The sequence below is a fragment of the Oryctolagus cuniculus genome, chromosome 12 (genome assembly GCF_051225735.1).
Source record: "Oryctolagus cuniculus isolate XC-2025 breed Fujian yellow rabbit chromosome 12, ASM5122573v1, whole genome shotgun sequence".
NCBI lineage: Eukaryota > Metazoa > Chordata > Mammalia > Lagomorpha > Leporidae > Oryctolagus > Oryctolagus cuniculus.
Window position 1 is genome coordinate 22,465,901 of NC_142878.1, and position 16,498 is coordinate 22,482,398.

The following is a 16,498-nucleotide window of genomic DNA, read 5'->3' on the forward strand; positions in this document are numbered from 1 at the left end:
AACTTTTATTTAAAAAATACCTCTCTGGGGGCAATTTGCGCCTTGCCTAGGGCCAAATCCCCCACCTCAGTGTGCGACCCTTCCAGTGAGATTCCCCAGCACTGGAGGTGGCTTTTATCTCAAAAGAGAAGTTTCTAACTAGAATTGAAAAACACAAATATGTCAGTGAGTGTTTGCCTTGGGATATCAATATCCCTCAAAGCATTTTTTTCTAAGAAGGAAACTTTAAGCCTTTGATAAATGAAAAACAACCTCTTGTTCTCAGAGATAAATCATTACAGTGAGAACTTTCTCTCCAACTTTTAAAAAAAGCAGAATGCTAATCTTTGGCTTTGCATGCTAGGGTTTCCCTACACTGCACGCACTCCAGTTCTCTGCCATTTTGGTGGAGGAACAGCTCCTGTGGGTGAGTGATTTACCTTCCAGGCCTTCCCCTGCGGGACCCCAAGATCTTTAACCATTTAAGCAATGGCATTTAAGTCTTAAGAACCCCCAGAAGCATGCCCCCTGGCTTTAGACATTCTCAAGTTAAAAAAAAAAAAAAAAAAAGCCAGCTTGGGTATCAACAAAGCAGAGAAAGAATAAGCCAGATAGTTCAGTTCTGATAAGGTTGGAGATCTGCAGCTCAGGTAAGCTGAACTGTAAACAAGACCCCTTCTTGCTTCTGCAGGGCCCTGGCTGCTGCACGCAAGCTCTGGCTGGACGTGCTGGCAAGAGAGGTTACAGAGGGTTCTCTCTCAGCGTCTGGGAGCAGTGAGGTTACTCTTTTACAAATATTTCAAATCGCATCTCCTTACCTTGTCTCTGTGCATGAAAAAGAGGTTGTCTAAAGCCCAGCCGTCCCTGTCTCTGTCTTGGTCTCAGAAAGACTAAAGCATTAATTGTGAGAGGACTGTCTCCCTGGCAGTAGATAGCTCCTGACCGAAATGAACCAAGAGACGTTCGGATGCTGGACCTCTGAAATGGCAGCCCCTCCCAAAGGAAAGCCTTTCTTTACATAGAACAAAAGACTGTAGGAACATCCTCTGCAGACCTAAAAGCCAGAACGCAGACAATTGTGTTTATTAAACATCGCAGTTTGGTTTTATTTTAAACCCTATTAGTTTAAAGCCAGTATTTCATATCTGTGATATGGGATGAAAACCCTTAAGTGCACACCACCAGCACGTTGATAAGGTAATGGGAAGTGAAAGACTTTGTTCACTACTCTTGTGTATTTTGTTGGAAATGCTCACTGTATAAAAATCAGGGCAAGCAAACAGAAGTGTGCCCAGATGCCTTGCTTTAGCTTTAGTAAGACAATTCTGAATATTTTACTGTGTTTGGTTTTTTTTGGAGGGGGTTTTTAAATCAAATGACATTAGAATTTGAAGTCACTCACAAAAGGACTGTTAAAAGGGAGACCAATTAGGATTACCATAATCCTACAATTACTGTTAATTTTTTTCTTTTTTAATTTTCAGAATTTTTCCATTCTCTGTAATAAATAGTTATTGCCTTGAAATCTCCTATGATTTTGTGGAAACTGTAAGAAGGTTCTGAACATGTGCATCTCATTCTTTGCTGTTCTAAAACCCAACTTTGTGACCTCTTTCTCCCGACCCCTCTGCTTATCTCTGGGTTGAATTTCTCCGCGGGTGACTCCTGTCCTGTCCTCACTTCTCATCCTCCTTCAGTCAAGGTCACCTGCTTTGGAACTGAGCAGCCTCCCGAACCCTGGGAGGCTGTGTGACAAAGAGGCCAGAGTGGAAAGCCTGGGATAGACACCCTGGAAAGCAGCACAGGTGTTTACGCAGGGACCAGGCAGGCATGCACAACACAGACCGCATTTTTTCTAGAAAAATATAGCTGCCTCTGGATTTGTTTTCAATCCCTATCTAAGATAGAACGACAAGCACAGAGAAATGTCTCTCTACTGTGAGAAACACAACTGTGGCAATGCAAGGAAAACCAGAGAGTGCCCTGGGGCCCCTGGCATCCTGGGTGGTAGGGAGCTGAAGAGCAGTGGCCATTATGGCTCAAGGGGACCCCCACGGCAGCCAGCCATCGCCACCCCAGAATCCAACCCCACTACTGCCAGATCTCCTGATATGACAAGAGAAGCAAGAAATTAGGTTTTGTGTGTGTGTGTGTGTGTGTGTGTGTGTAAAATTTTCCATTTAAGCTGGCGCCGTGGCTCAATAGGCTAATCCTCCACCTTGCGGCGCCGGCACACCGGGTTCTAGTCCCGGTCGGGGCGCCAGATTCTGTCCCGGTTGCCCCTCTTCCAGGCCAGCTCTCTGCTGTGGCCAGGGAGTGCAGTGGAGGATGGCCCAAGTGCTTGGGCCCTGCACCCCATGGGAGACCAGGAAAAGCACCTGGCTCCTGGCTTTGGATCAGCGCAGTGCGCCAGCCGCAGTAGCCATTGGAGAGTGAACCAACGGCAAAGGAAGACCTTTCTCTCTGTCTCTCTCTCTCTCTCTCTGTCCACTCTGCCTGTCAAAAAAATTTTTTTTTCCATTTAAAAATGTTAATGCAGGGGCTGGCACTGTAGCTCAGCGGGTTAAAGCCCCAGCCTGTGGCATCCCATTTGGGCGCTGGTTCTCTTACAGTTCAGCTCTCTGCTATGGCTTGGGATAGCAGTAGAAGACGGCCAAAGTCTCTGAGCCCCTTACAGTTCAGCTCTCTGCTATGGCTTGGGATAGCAGTAGAAGACGGCCAAAGTCTCTGAGCCCCTGCACCTGTGTGGGAGACCCGGAAGAAGCTCCTGGCTCCTGACTTCGGATTGGCTCAGCTCCAGCCATTGCAGCCATTTGGGGAGTGAACCAGTGGATGGAAGACCTCTCTCTCTCTCTGACTCTTCCTCTCTCTGTAACTCTGTCTTTCAAATAAATAAAATAAATGTTTTTAAAAAATGTTGATGTAAACTTTTAAAATTACTCTGCCAGCCATGCCAAATATGCCATTGCAACTCTTGCTGAAGAAGGTAAGAACCAGGCAGGGTTGCCTCAGAATCTTCAAAGGCAGTTAAATGTAGTGAGTTTTGGGGGAAAGAGTCAAGAGTGACTTACTAGCACTGCTGATGGTGGACTTCACAATCAAGTAGTGTTAATAGATGAGGGAACTTCAAAAAGTTTATGGAAAATGGAATTAATAAATTTTGGTGAAAAATTTGAAATCTACGCATACAAAGGTCATCAAGAAGTTCAGGGAGGGGCAGGCATGGTGGTGCAATGGTTAGGTGGCTGCCCCTTGGAATGAGTGCATCCCAATTTCAAGACCCTGTTTGAGTCCCAGCTCCTCTGCCTCCCATTCGGCTTCCTACTGTTGCATCCTGGGAGGCAGCAGATGATGGATCCAGTGCTTGAGCGCCTGCCACCTGCGAGGGAGAACTGGATGGAGTTCCAGGCTTCTGGCTTCAGGCTGGCCAGCTGGAAAGTGAAACAGCAAATGGATGATCTCTCTCTGTCTGTCTCTCTCTGTGTGTTGCTCTGCCTTTCACATAAATAAAAGTCAATAAACATTTTTAATAAAAAAATTCATGAAAAGGCAGAATATTATAAAGCTATTGGGGCAGGCATTGGCACAGTAGTTAAGATCCCTCTTGGGACACTTGCATCCCATACAAAGTACTTGGGTTTGAGTCCCGACCCTACTTCCAATTCTAGCTTCGTACAGGTGACAGCTCAAGTAGTTGGGTCCATGCCACCCACACGTGAGACTTGGATTGCGTTCCGGGCCCCTGGCTTTGGCCTGGCCCAGCCCTAGATGCTGCAGGCATTCAGGGAACCTCTGCATAGAAGATCTTTCTGTCCATCTCTCGCTCTGCCTCCCTGCCTTTCAAATACATTTTTTAAGAAACGTGTGCATGAATCTCAATTTATTTTTTGTACCACAATAAGTTTATCCTTTAATTACATTTTTTCCATGACTTTTTGAAGTCCCCTTCCTGTAGGATTAGCACAGAGGTGAACTAGGGCACTGAGCCCTGTTGGCAACTGCTCTTCTGTGGTTTTCCTATCTGGCCTTACTTTTTCTCCCCTCTTTTTCATTGAGATGAGATAAGAGCTGTGGCATCCTTGGTCTACAACCCATTCGGACTCTCCCCGACCCCCAGGAGAAAGCTGCGGTGGTGGGTGGGGATCTACTTGTTGGAACTTGCATGGCACATATGGGTCCTGAAAATCCGTATGCTGTGCTCTGATGAACACCCAGGGCACCCTTCTTGCTGTGCCAGGGAGCCCCCACCTCCCACCCTCCAGCATCTCCTTGCCACAGAGCTGATTTATTCAGCCTAGACGCCTGAAAGCTGGCAAAGCAACGACTGCACGATTATAGTCCCTTTAAATTTTATTCATTGTTGGCCAGCGCAGCTCACTAGGCTAATCCTCCGCCTGTGGCACTGGCACCCCGGGTTCTAGTTCCGGTTGGGGTGCCGGTTCTGTCCTGGTTGCTCCTCTTCCAGTCTAGCTCTCTGCTGTGGCCCAGGAGTGCAGTGGAGGATGGCCCAAGTGCTTGGGCCCTGCACCTGCATGGGAGACCAGGAGAAGCACCTGGCTCCTGGCTTCGGATCGGCACAGCACTTGGGGGTGAACCAATGGCAAAGGAAGACCTTTCTCTCTGTCTCTCTCACTGTCTTAACTCTGCCTGTCAAAAAAAAAAAATTATTCATTGCTCTATGTGAAAGAGAAACTAAGAGAGAGAGAGAGATTTTCTGTCTGCTGATTCACTCCCCAAGTGCCCACAACAGCCAGGGCTTGGCCAGGCTGAAGCCAGGAGGCAGAAACTCAATCCAGGTCTGCCACATGGGAGGCAAGGACCTCAGTCCTTGAGCCATCATCTGCTGCCCTCTCTTGGTGCTCATTAGCGGGAAGCTGAAATAGAGTGGAGCTGGGACTCGAACCCAGGTACTAAGTTGCTTGCTCCCATCCCTTTTAAATTCAACGCATAAGAGAAAGCATTGCTTTTGAAATGAAGCCACTGAAATCTCACCTTGGTGATCTAACCTAGAAATGATTGTCATAATTGTAGGTATACTGCTTCCTTACATGTTTTCGTTTTCTCTAAATTTCCTGCAATGAGCTTCTATTATTTTTATTATCCAGAAAGGGAGAAATTTTAAAAAAAATATATAGAAGGCGGATCAAACAGCATGTCCAATTCAAGAGTTGAATCGCCATCAGCTCGTTTAAGAAGCCACCTGTGAAGTGGGAAGAACGTGCGCCAGGAAGTCAGCAAACCTGAGTTTAATCCTGACTTTGCCTTTTAGCCTCCACCTCTGAGAGCTCACTCTTGTCTCCTGTTAAGTGGAGATAGCAGTGCCTTAGTTCAGGGTTATTGTAAAGGCTGATGATAAGTCGCCCTGTCTATGGTGCTCTTGGTTAACGCATCACCCACTATCAGATTAAGGGAACTGGGAAGCCCTCGTGAACATTCAAGTTCATGTGTGTTCATGATGACAAACCACCCTGAAGTAAACAGAGAGCCCAGGCCTGTTTCTCCTGTAGACCCCGCTCAGCAAAGTGTCACGGAAGCACGCTGAATTGTTTGGAACCTGTACAAATTCTATGAGAAAAAATGAGGTTTTATTTGCTTTTGTTTTGACTATTACACTGTTTCAAAAACAATCAGTGGTTGAATATCCAGAATTCAATGCTTTTATATTTTCAAGTGAAAAAAACTTTATTTTGCTTTTTCCCTCCCATGGTTCATCAGCACAAGAACAGTTCCTTTTTTTATTTATTTAAAGAGTTATTTATTTATTTGAAAGGCAGATTTACATAGAGAGAGAAGGAGAGGCAGAGAGAGAGAGAGAGGTCTTCCATCCACTGGTTCACTCCCCAATTGGCCACAACAGCCAGAGCTGTGCTGTTCCAATCCAGAAGCCAGGAGCTCCCTCCAAGTCCTCACATGCAGGTGCAGGGGCCCAAGCACTTGAGCCATCCTCTGCTACTTTCCCAGGCGCATTAGCAGGGAGCTGGATTCGAAGTGAGACACCCAGGACTCAAACCAGCACCCATGTGGGATGCTGGCACTGCAGGCAGCGGCTTTATCTGCTATGCCACGGTACCGGCCCAAGAACAGTTCTTTCAGCACAAACTCGGATCTTACACTAAAGATGATGACACTTTCGCCAATGCTCAATGAACACTTGTATGTAATTTAGTTTCCAGCCTCCCTGAAACGTGGCCATAACGCGAATCTGAAGGAAAAGTACAAGACATACAAGGGTATGTTCATGAGAAAGTTCATGGAAAAGTGGAATTAGAGATAAATTGGGGCTGGCATTTGACACAGCTGTTGAAACACTGCTTGACACCCACATCCCATTTTGAAGCGCCTAGGTTTGAGTGCCCACTCTCCTTCCAGTACAATTTCCTGCCAATGCACGCCTTACAGGAAGCAAGTGATGGCCCTCCTCTCCATGGGGAGAACGAGAGGAGTTCCAGGCTCCTGGCTTTGGCCTGACCCAGACCAAGCTATTCCAAGCATTTGAACAGTGAACTAGCAGATAAAAATTTTCTCTCTTTCTCAATTAATTAAAAGAGATTTTTTTGTGTACAAAAGATTTTGAAATCCATGCATGGTTTTATCACAATATGCATTTTCCATGAAATTTTGGAAGAACCTTTGGCTTACATTGATTGAAGCTACTTCACCCTCTAGCATCCTCATAGTGAGTTCTATAAACTCTTTAAATATCTTTCCCAGCCTTCTAGTAGTTTGTTACTGCTATTGTTGTGTAGCAAGTGAATATTCAATTTACTATGGAGTTTAAGTTTTTCTTACTTTTTTCTTTTAAAAAGAAGTGCTGTTTAAAATTGTTGAACCCTTAGTATAGAGTTGGTCTTCTGTGTATAAGTTAATTGAAAGTGGATCTTAGTGGAGAATCGGACTGGGAGTGGGAGAGGGAGGAGGAGGAGTGGGAGGCAGGTATGGTGGTAAGAATCACTGTAGTCCTAAAGTTGTACTTAACAAAATGCATGAAGGTTGTATTCCTTAAATAAAAGTTTTCTTTGGGGAAAAAAAAAGAGACAGACAGAGAGAGAGAAAGAAACATGGAAATAAGGTAAAAAAAAAAAAAAAGAAAAAGAAAAAGAAAAATGCTGTTTAGACTGAAGAGTTATGCTCTGATCTTCCTCCCAGCACCACCGTCCAGTCTGGGCCCCATCATCTCTGGCCTGGAGTATTGCAGTGTGCTCCTAGGTCGACTTCCCATTTTACACGCCACTCATGCACGCTACTCGGGCCTTTCTGCACGACCATTTAATCCCAGTCTGCGACCTGCGGGTGAACGTTTATTGATCATTCACTGTATTTGGCCTTGTGTTAGATGTTCATTCTCTTCTTTTACCCACATAAAATCCCATGAGGTCATTCCCATTTTACAGAGAAGCAAGGGGAGGCTCGGAGAGGTGAACTGCAGATTCCATTCTGAGCTTCATTCATCCACTTGGTTACACACTCTCCCCCCACCCCCACAGCACAGAAGCCTGATGGCCGAATGCACCAGGGGCAGTGACCCTTCTGTCTCCTGCTCTTGTCTCCTCGTGAGCCTTCCCAGACCTCCCTCCGACTTCCCGCTGGGTCCTGTCTTTCCCGTGCACAGCTCTGTTGCGTGTTGTGTGCCATTGTTAGTTTATCCATCTTTCATCAAACTCCAGAAATGCTGGGACATTTTCATGTTGTATTGGTATTTATTTATCCTCTAGGATGTCTTTCTGATCTTTATATCCCCCGACTAAGCTGTTATACCAGGAGGTCTCCCTGGAAGGGACCCACCAGATGTGGACATTTCTTTTTTTTTTAATATTTTATTTATTTATTTGAGAGGTAGAGTTACAGACATTGAGAGGTAGAGACAGAGAGAGAGAGGTCTTCCATCCTTTGGTTCACTCTCACTCCCCAGGTGACTGCAATGGCTGGAGCTGCACCGATCCGAAGCCAGGAGCCAGGAGCTTCTTTCTGGTCTCCTATGCAGGTGCAGGGGCCCAAGCACTTGGGCCATCTTCTACTGCTATCCCAGGCCACAGCAGAGAGCTAGACGGGAAGAGGAGCAGCCGGGACTAGAACCGGCACCCATATGGGATGCTGGTGCTGCAGGCGGAGGATTAACCCACTGCGCCATGGCGCTGGCCCCATGGACATTTCTTAAAGTGTCCATTCCTGACATGGCCTGAGAGAACTGTTGCCTCCCTCCACTATGTGCCCAAACCTACTCTTCTTTCTCATTCTCTGTTTGGAAACTTCCAGCAGCTCAGGGCTTATCCTGAAATCATCTCTCCTCCCTCATTCCCTCAAGGTCCTGCCACATGTAAAGAGTTTCCAAGACCTGCCACTGTTTCACATGAAATGCTTCTCACCTCCTCACTCCCATCATGGCCTACTGCTACTCTCCTACCACAGAGTGTTGGTTCTTCCATTTTTAGGTGGGACAGACTGCAGGGAGAAATTACGCTGATTGCAAAGGAGATTTAAGGGACTGATTTTGAAGCTGCCTAAATAAAGCGAAAATGCTATTTTATTTAGATTTTTTAAAAAATATTCTATTTGACAGGTAGAGTAACAGAGAGAAAGAGAGACTGGAGAGAGAGAGAGAGAGAGAGAGCGAGCTTTCAGCTACTGATTCACTCCCCAAATAGCCACAATGGCCAGAGGCAGGCCAGTCCAAAGCCAGGAATATGGAACTCCATCAGTGAATGGCAGAGGCCCAAGTGCTTGGACCATCTTCTGTTGCTTTCCCAGGCACAGTAGCAGGGAGCTGGGTCAGAAGTGGAGCAGCCAGGACTCAGACTGGTGCTCAGGTGGAATTCCGGTAACGCAAGAGGTGGCTTAGCTCACTCTGCTGCATACCAGCCCCAATTTTATTTATATTTTATGTCACAGATTACTAGTACATATGTTTTTATAGAAAGCTTTTATTTAATAAATATAAATTTCATAAGTACAATTTTTGGATTACAGCGGTTCTTCCCCCCCCATACCCGCCCTCCCATCCTCCAAACCATCCCACCTCCTACTCCCTCTCCCATCCCATTCTTTATTAAGATTCATTTATAATTATGTAAGTACATTTTATATAAATTGAGAAAGTGTCCATTGTATATATTAAATTATACCTGTGTATATAAATTAGTGACAGAGATTGATAGGGGAAACCCTACTTGGTAAAGCTGCCATTAGAATTGTTTCTTCCATAGTTTCTTTTACTCCAAGCACTTTATTTTTTGTTGCTGGATACATCTTCCTAAAGCAAGCTGCAGTATTGTTACTCACAGGCTGCCCATGGTGGGCTTGATGGCCTTACACAGACAGCAAGGATCCCAATCTGTCCCTGTGCTAATCAGGAATGCCTTTGGCCGCAAGTAAAATCCAGCATACATAGCCTCGAACAAACAGCTGTTTTTCTCTATAAGAAATTACGAGGTTTGCAGCCCAGAGCTGGTGCAGGGACCCGATCACGGACCCCTGTTCCTTCTCTCTCTTTCTAAGGCTTTTGCTCTGTCTGTCACCTTCTAATCTCAAGAGGCACCTCCAGGAATCTCATCCCCATTCCGCCCAGGAGAAAGGAGAGACAGCGAGGGGCAAAGGCTGAAGGAAAGTGCGTACGCGCTGATGCGATCTCATTTCTGTGGGTGAAGTGTATACTTTCCCAGAATCCCAAGCAGGCGGTCTTCTGCTCGTGAGTCAGGCGCCAGAAGGCCGTCCTGGTGGAAGGTGACAGGGTGGGGAGCGGGTGGAGTTGTGGATGGAGTTGGATCAGTCAGCAGCACCTGACATCCCACCGCTGCCCCCATCCCGAGTCACATGCACGCACACACACACACCACACACATCACACTCATACCACACACACTACACACTCACAGACACACACACATACCACACACACCCCACACACATACCACTCACACACCACACACTCACCCACACACCACACACTCATCACATATACCACACCACACACCCTGCACTCACACACACACCACACACACTCATACCACACACACTACACACTCACAGACACACACACACATACCACACATACTACACACACACCCCACACACATACCACTCACACACCACACACTCATCACACACACCACCACACACTCACCCACACACCACATACTCATCACATATAACACACCACACACCCTGCACTCACACACACACCACACACTACACACTCACCACACAAAACACCCCACACTCACACACCACACACACACATTCACACTACACACACACACATCATACTCAGACACCACACACTCAACACACACCACCCACCACACACATTCACACATACCACACACAGACACCACACACGCCACAGCACACACACACACCACACACAGACACACACCACACACACATACCACACACTAACACATACATCACACACACCACACACACAGACATCACACACACACTCACACCACACACACACACCATGTACTCACTTGCTTCACCTTACCCCACGTCTGCCGTCACATCATTTCTTCCACTTCGAGTGATCTTTACCCAGCTGCATCTTGGCTTACTGAAGTTCTTTTATTATCTTTCGTCCTCATGAAATACCATCTCCTCCAAGAAGCCTTCCTTGTCTCCTTCCAAACGGCTCTGACGAAATGTCTCCTGAGCTCAGCCACCGTTTGTGTCTCCTCTACACACAGCACTCCTCACACTGCACTGTGGCCGACTGAGTGTGCTTTGTCTCCCCATCTGTATTTCAAGGTCCGAGGGGATAAGGAGCGTGTCCCATTCATCTTTGTATTGCCAAGGCAGCTCGGTACAGGGTAGGTATTCAGTGAGCGCTGAATGGACGCGTGCATCTTCTGCGATGTTGCATTCTGCCCAGCACAGTCTGCAAGCCCGGCACTGTGTCTATAATGGCTCTTCTGATCCAAGTTCAAGGAGAACATCTGCAGTCCCCTGTGAACATTGGCTGCTGGCTTCTGTCCTCAGCCAAGGCAGGGACATCTGTGGTGGCAACGTGACCATCCACCAGTACTTTTTATGTCCCTCTGCCCAAATGTGCAGCTGTTTCCTGGGTGGGAAAGTAAAAGAACAGTAAAAACTAGACAGCCTAATACTATTTCAGCAGGGGCTTGGAAGATCGAGGACCTCAGAATCGTGTTAGCATGTAACAAACACTAATAGTAATGACGGTTAATAGCATTTGTCAGTCTTACGCTGGACGCTGCACTTTGCAATCAGCCGTGCGCTCCCCGTGAGACCATCCTGTACTCATTCATTCATTATGGAGAGCTTAAGCACTTTGGCCAAGCTGGGCAGACACTTGTCTCTTAGCACAAGTGTGTGAGGGAAGGGGCCTTAGGTCTGGTTTACATATGATGGAACGCAGCCGGGGGAGTCAAGTGTCTCATTCAAAGCCATGCACGCGGCACAGTGGTTTTACAGACTCTGTGAACTTGAAGCTTTTCCATGTGCCTCAGTTTCCTCCTCTGCAAAACAAGAGTAACAGCTGCTTCCTAGGATTCTTGGGAAAACATAATGAGTTGAAAGCACTTAGAGAAACTGCCTAGCACCCAGGCCCAGACAAGCGTTTAATAGCTTTTTTTTTTTTTGACAGGCAGAGTGGATAGCGAGAGAAAGACAGAGAGAAAGGTCTTCCTTTTGCCGTTGGTTCACCCTCCAGTGGCCGCCATGGCTGGCGCGCTGCAGCCAGCACACCACGCTGATCCAATAGCAGGAGCCAGGTGCTTCTCCTGGTCTTCCATGGGGTGCAGGGCCCAAGCACCTGGGCCATCCTCCACTGCCTTCCCGGGCCACAGCAGAGAGCTGGCCTGGAAGAGGGGGCAACCGGGACAGAATCCGGTGCCCTGACCGGGACTAGAACCAGGTGTGCCGGCGCCGCTAGGTGGAGGATTAGCCTATTGAGCCATGGCACTGGCCGCGTTTAATAGCTTTTAGCCAAGGCTGCCACTAGCTGATATGCTAGGGAGGTCAGAGGAACCCATCACCATGGCTGGTGAGCTGAGCAGAGTGCCATTGTGTATTCAGGTATACTTGGTCCTTCTAGAGAGTGGAAGCAACATTTGGTTCCCAATAGGAGGCGTTCTCTTCTCTCTGACAAGAGGGACCCCTACATTTAACCACCCCACCATCAGGGTCATATTCTGTGTCTAGAATGGCTCTGTCAGCATTGTTTCACACTGCCAGCCTTAATTGACCCAAAGAATTAGCAGGCTTGTGGCTTTGGAACTGTTTTTGGAGAAGGATCTTTCCTTTGTTCGCGCTGAACCCTGCATGGGTACCTTTGATATGTCCAGAGAATGCAGCGTCATTTTGCTGAAGCCACATCCCTCACTGTGGTCTCCAAAGGTGGCCCCAAAAGACCGTGTCTCTAGGTATTCACTCCTTGTGAAGACTGCTCCTACACAGATTTTGGGTGGGCTTTGTATGGCCCATAGGACATGGTGGGAGTGATATTGAGACTTTTTTTAAAAGCTTTTTTATTTGGGAGGCAGAGTTGCAGAGAGAGAGGGAGGGAGAAAGATCTTCCATCTGTTGGTTCACTCCTCAAATGGCCACACCAGCCATGCCTAGGCCAAGTGGAAGCCCGGAGCCTGGACTCCCTCCACATCTCCCATGTGGGTGGCAGGGGCTGAAGCACTTGGGCCATCTTCCGCTGCTTTTCCCAGGTGCTTTAACAGGGAGCTGGCTCAGAAATGGTGCAGCTGGCCTAACCCACTGTGCCCCCTATGGTGTGACTTCTAAAGTAAACTTGGAATTAGTCCAGTAGCCTCTGCCTGGGGTTCTTGCAAAACTCTCTCTGGGGTTTACCAGCTACTGTGTAGAAAGTTCAACAACTCTCAGACCCCAAGGCTGTAATAAAGTCCAACCTAGCAAGGTTTTGAGAGGAGAAAAAGAGACAACTGGCCATCTCTCAGCTCTTGGCAGCCAGCCGGTGAGGGCCCTAACACATGAGGGAGGGAGCTACCTTGGGCATCAGCCCAATGGAGACTCAGATATCTGTAACCCCAGCCACGTCGGATGGCAACTGCCGGAAACCCCAAGCAAGAAGTGCCCAGCTGAGCCCAGTCATTCTAAAGAATTGTGAGGACGATAAATTGTTATTTTAAACCACTGTGTTCTGGGATTGTTTATTATGAAGCACCAGACAAACGAAACACTCATGATTCCCCAAAGCTGCTGGTGGTTAAAAATAGGGGTCCCTTTTGTGAGAGAGAAGAGAACTCCAACTATGGGGAACCAGAAAGCAGTACTTGTTTTCTTTTCTCCACAGGGACCAAAGTACAGTTATAATACTTCCAAATGCACACCATCAGAACTGTAGGCTATTCTTTTAATTAGATTAGATTTTGTGGTAAAACATACAAATCAGAATCAATGAAAGACCACATGCAAAACTTTTGTAATTCTTTCCACTTTTCTTAAATAAAAGAAGGAACAACCCATTTATAGCATTCCCTAACATTCTATTACGTGTTTACTATTTGCTTGTCATTTGTCTACCTTTTTTGAATGTGAATTCAAAGATAACAATGGTTTTGTCTGTTTCATTCTGTCTCTTATCCCCAAATGCCTAGCACAGTGCTTGATTTACAGTATACATTTTGTGAATTGGTAAACATTTGAAGAGAGAGAAGATGAACATACCATAGATTAAGCCAATATGCAGTAAGTTGCTCATGTAATAAATATATCCAGCCCAAATAAAACCTCTCACTTAAGCTGCATAAATCAGTTCTAATGTGAAGGTATTCATGATATAGCAAGTTAAAAAAAAAGGCTAATTCTTAAAAACCAGTGAATGTGGCATAATTCCATCAAAAACATCTTTAAGTGTGTGTTTGCAAGAAAAGAGACCAAAAAATATTTTCCTCAAATTATTGAGCATAGTTATCTCTGGGTAAAAGGTCCATGAGATTTTTGTTGTTTCTTAGTGCTTTTCTCATACTTTCTAAAATATTTAAAATAAAACTGTGTTAGTTTCTCAAGCAGAAAAAAATGTAATTTAATAAATCTAAATTAGATCATTGATAGGCCTATTTTCTATGTATAAGGGAACTCAAAGAATTTGTAGAAAAATAGAATTAAAAGATAAATTTATTTTGCTGCAAAAATTCTTGAAGTCCACACATAGCTTTTTCATAAAATGCTTTTCCAGGAAATTTTGAAGACCCCTCAGCTGTCATCCCATCTGAGCCCACTAAAATTAAAGTCCTTCGGTTCCTTCTCAACCAAATTGAATTGCTCATGTGCCTTGTTCTAGTCAGAGTTTTTCTAACATCCGATAGAATCACAGCACAGCACAGGTCCCAAGCTGCAGCTTAACCCCCCGTTCCACAATGCTCACCCCAAGAGTCAACTTGTATACCATGAAGTCTCCTCAAACCTGGTTCTCCTCCTTGACTTCCTATCTACATTAATGAAACTATAAATAGCAGGCTCATTCTTCCTCTTTCTACACATTCCCAACCTGAGAAATCTTAGCAGCTCAGCTCAAAAAGGTCCTTGGACTCTGATTTCTCTCCCTGTCCCGTGCCATGCCCAGGGTTCAGGATCCCACCGTTTCTCACTGTGACTTGTGTACCAGTTCTTAACCGCTTTCTGAGTGCCTACCCTACTGAGTGGGGCGCGTGCTCTGAAAACGCAGAGAAAGTTTCACAGGCCTTTACATTTCCAAGAAGGGCTTGTTCCTGATTGGTGCTCAGTAAGTGATTCTTGCTCACTCGTTCTTGCTTGCTTGATAGATAATGACTGAAATGAAAAATGCACTGGGAGTGAGGAAACTGGCCACCTAGGCTCTGCTCTGGCTGTTTGTATCAGCTGCCTGTGGCTGCATAACAAAACACCGTAAAACACAGTGGCTTATAATAACAACAACAATCATTTTATGATCTCTTGCTTTTTTTTTTTTTTTTTTTTTTTTTTTTTTTTTTTTTGTACAGCAGGAATTTGAACAAGGCATAGTGGAGATACTTATCTTTCCTTTGTGATGTTTAGGGCCTCGGGTGGAAGACTCAAAAGTTGAGATGATGTTACATCTGAGGACTGGAATCCCCTCCATTCAGAAAAGTGTGGTGGTTGATGCTTTTGTCAGCACAGGCTAAACTGACTGCAAACAGGATATCCAATTACCATCATGAAGTCTTGTCAGCCAGTGTAGCCTCTCCTGTAATCCCTTTGCTTGGGTTAGTTTGGGTCTCTTCACAGCATGGCATGGGCAAGACGAGTAATTAGAAGCAATATCATTTTCATGATCTAACCTTGGATGTTACATACATAACATCAACTCTTCTGGAGTCGGAAGCTTACTCAGTGTGGTAGGCAGCATAATAGCTCTCAAAGATGTCCATGTCCTGAACTCTGAATTTGTAAATATGTTACCTTACCTGGCAAAAGGGACTTTGAAAATGTGATTAAGTTAGAGATCTTGAAGTAGGGAGATTATCCAGATTATCCATGTGGACAAATATAATCACCAGGGTCCGTGTAGCAGGGAGCCAGGAGGTCAGGGCCAGAGAAGGAGGTGTGATGCAGAAGCAGAGCATAGAGTGGTATTGGCCAGGAGCCAAGGAATGCTGGCAGCTTCTAGAAACTGGGAAAAGCAAAGAAACAGATTCTCCCTAGAGCCTCTAAAAGGAACAGAGACCTACCATGCCTCGATTTTATCCTACTAAGACTTATTTTGGAATTCTGACCTCCAGAACTATATATGATCATATATTTAATGTTGTTTAAGCCACTGAATGTTGGATAATTTGTTACAGCAGCTGCAGAAAACCAAAACACCCAGATTCAAGAGGAGGAAACATAGCGCCCCCATCTCTCAATAGGAAGAATGTCAAAGTCACAGTCAAGAGTATGAGGGATGGACGGTGTTGTTGCAGCCAAGTTTGAAAACTAAAACCTGCCACACTCTTCTAGTAAGTAGCAGTATAATTATAGCTTGATCTCTCTGAGTCTCAGCTCCTCATCTGTCACGTGAAAGGAGTCAATGTGAGGATCTCTACCATTCTGGACCCCTAGTTCCTGGCCCTGTGTGTGAAAGGGAGGTGTAGTATGCCCATGGGGATTAATAATAAATTCTGGCTGATTGTCTAAGTCACTCCTGGGTGCTCACTGTCATTAATATAGTACTATGAAAGGAATGGGCATGGCGTGTTTAGACCAGAAAGCCTCAATAAAGTAAATGTGGTGAATTCCCAAGAATAAATATGCCGTGAAGCATGAGTTGTTTGCCTATTTTTGTGTTTGCAAAATTTGACAATGTAAACAAGAAGAAAGGAAAGAGGGAGGGGAGAAGGAAGAAAGAAAAGAAGAGAGAGAGGGAAAAATGGAGGGAAAAAAGATAGGGACTGTTTTTTGCCCATTATCTGAATTGATCCTAGCCCCCACATACAATCTATCGCGTAGGTGACCTCCAAAGAATGTTGAAGGAAAACAGAAAAGACACATATATAGGTTGTATGGCTCACAGCTTTTTGGGGTTGTTCAACACTTATTGGGTTACCAGGTAAGA

General features: G+C 45.7%; 1 long non-coding RNA gene across 1 annotated transcript; it reads right to left on the minus strand.

Moving 5' to 3' along the window:
- Positions 1-9,463: 9,463 nt before the first annotated feature.
- LOC138844615 (uncharacterized) lies at positions 9,464-10,885 on the minus strand. The gene is made up of 2 exons (XR_011380717.2): positions 10,460-10,885; positions 9,464-9,686 (listed from the first exon to the last, which is right to left on the minus strand). It is a non-coding gene; the product is annotated as an uncharacterized LOC138844615 (long non-coding RNA).
- Between the last annotated feature and the right edge of the window lie 5,613 nt (positions 10,886-16,498).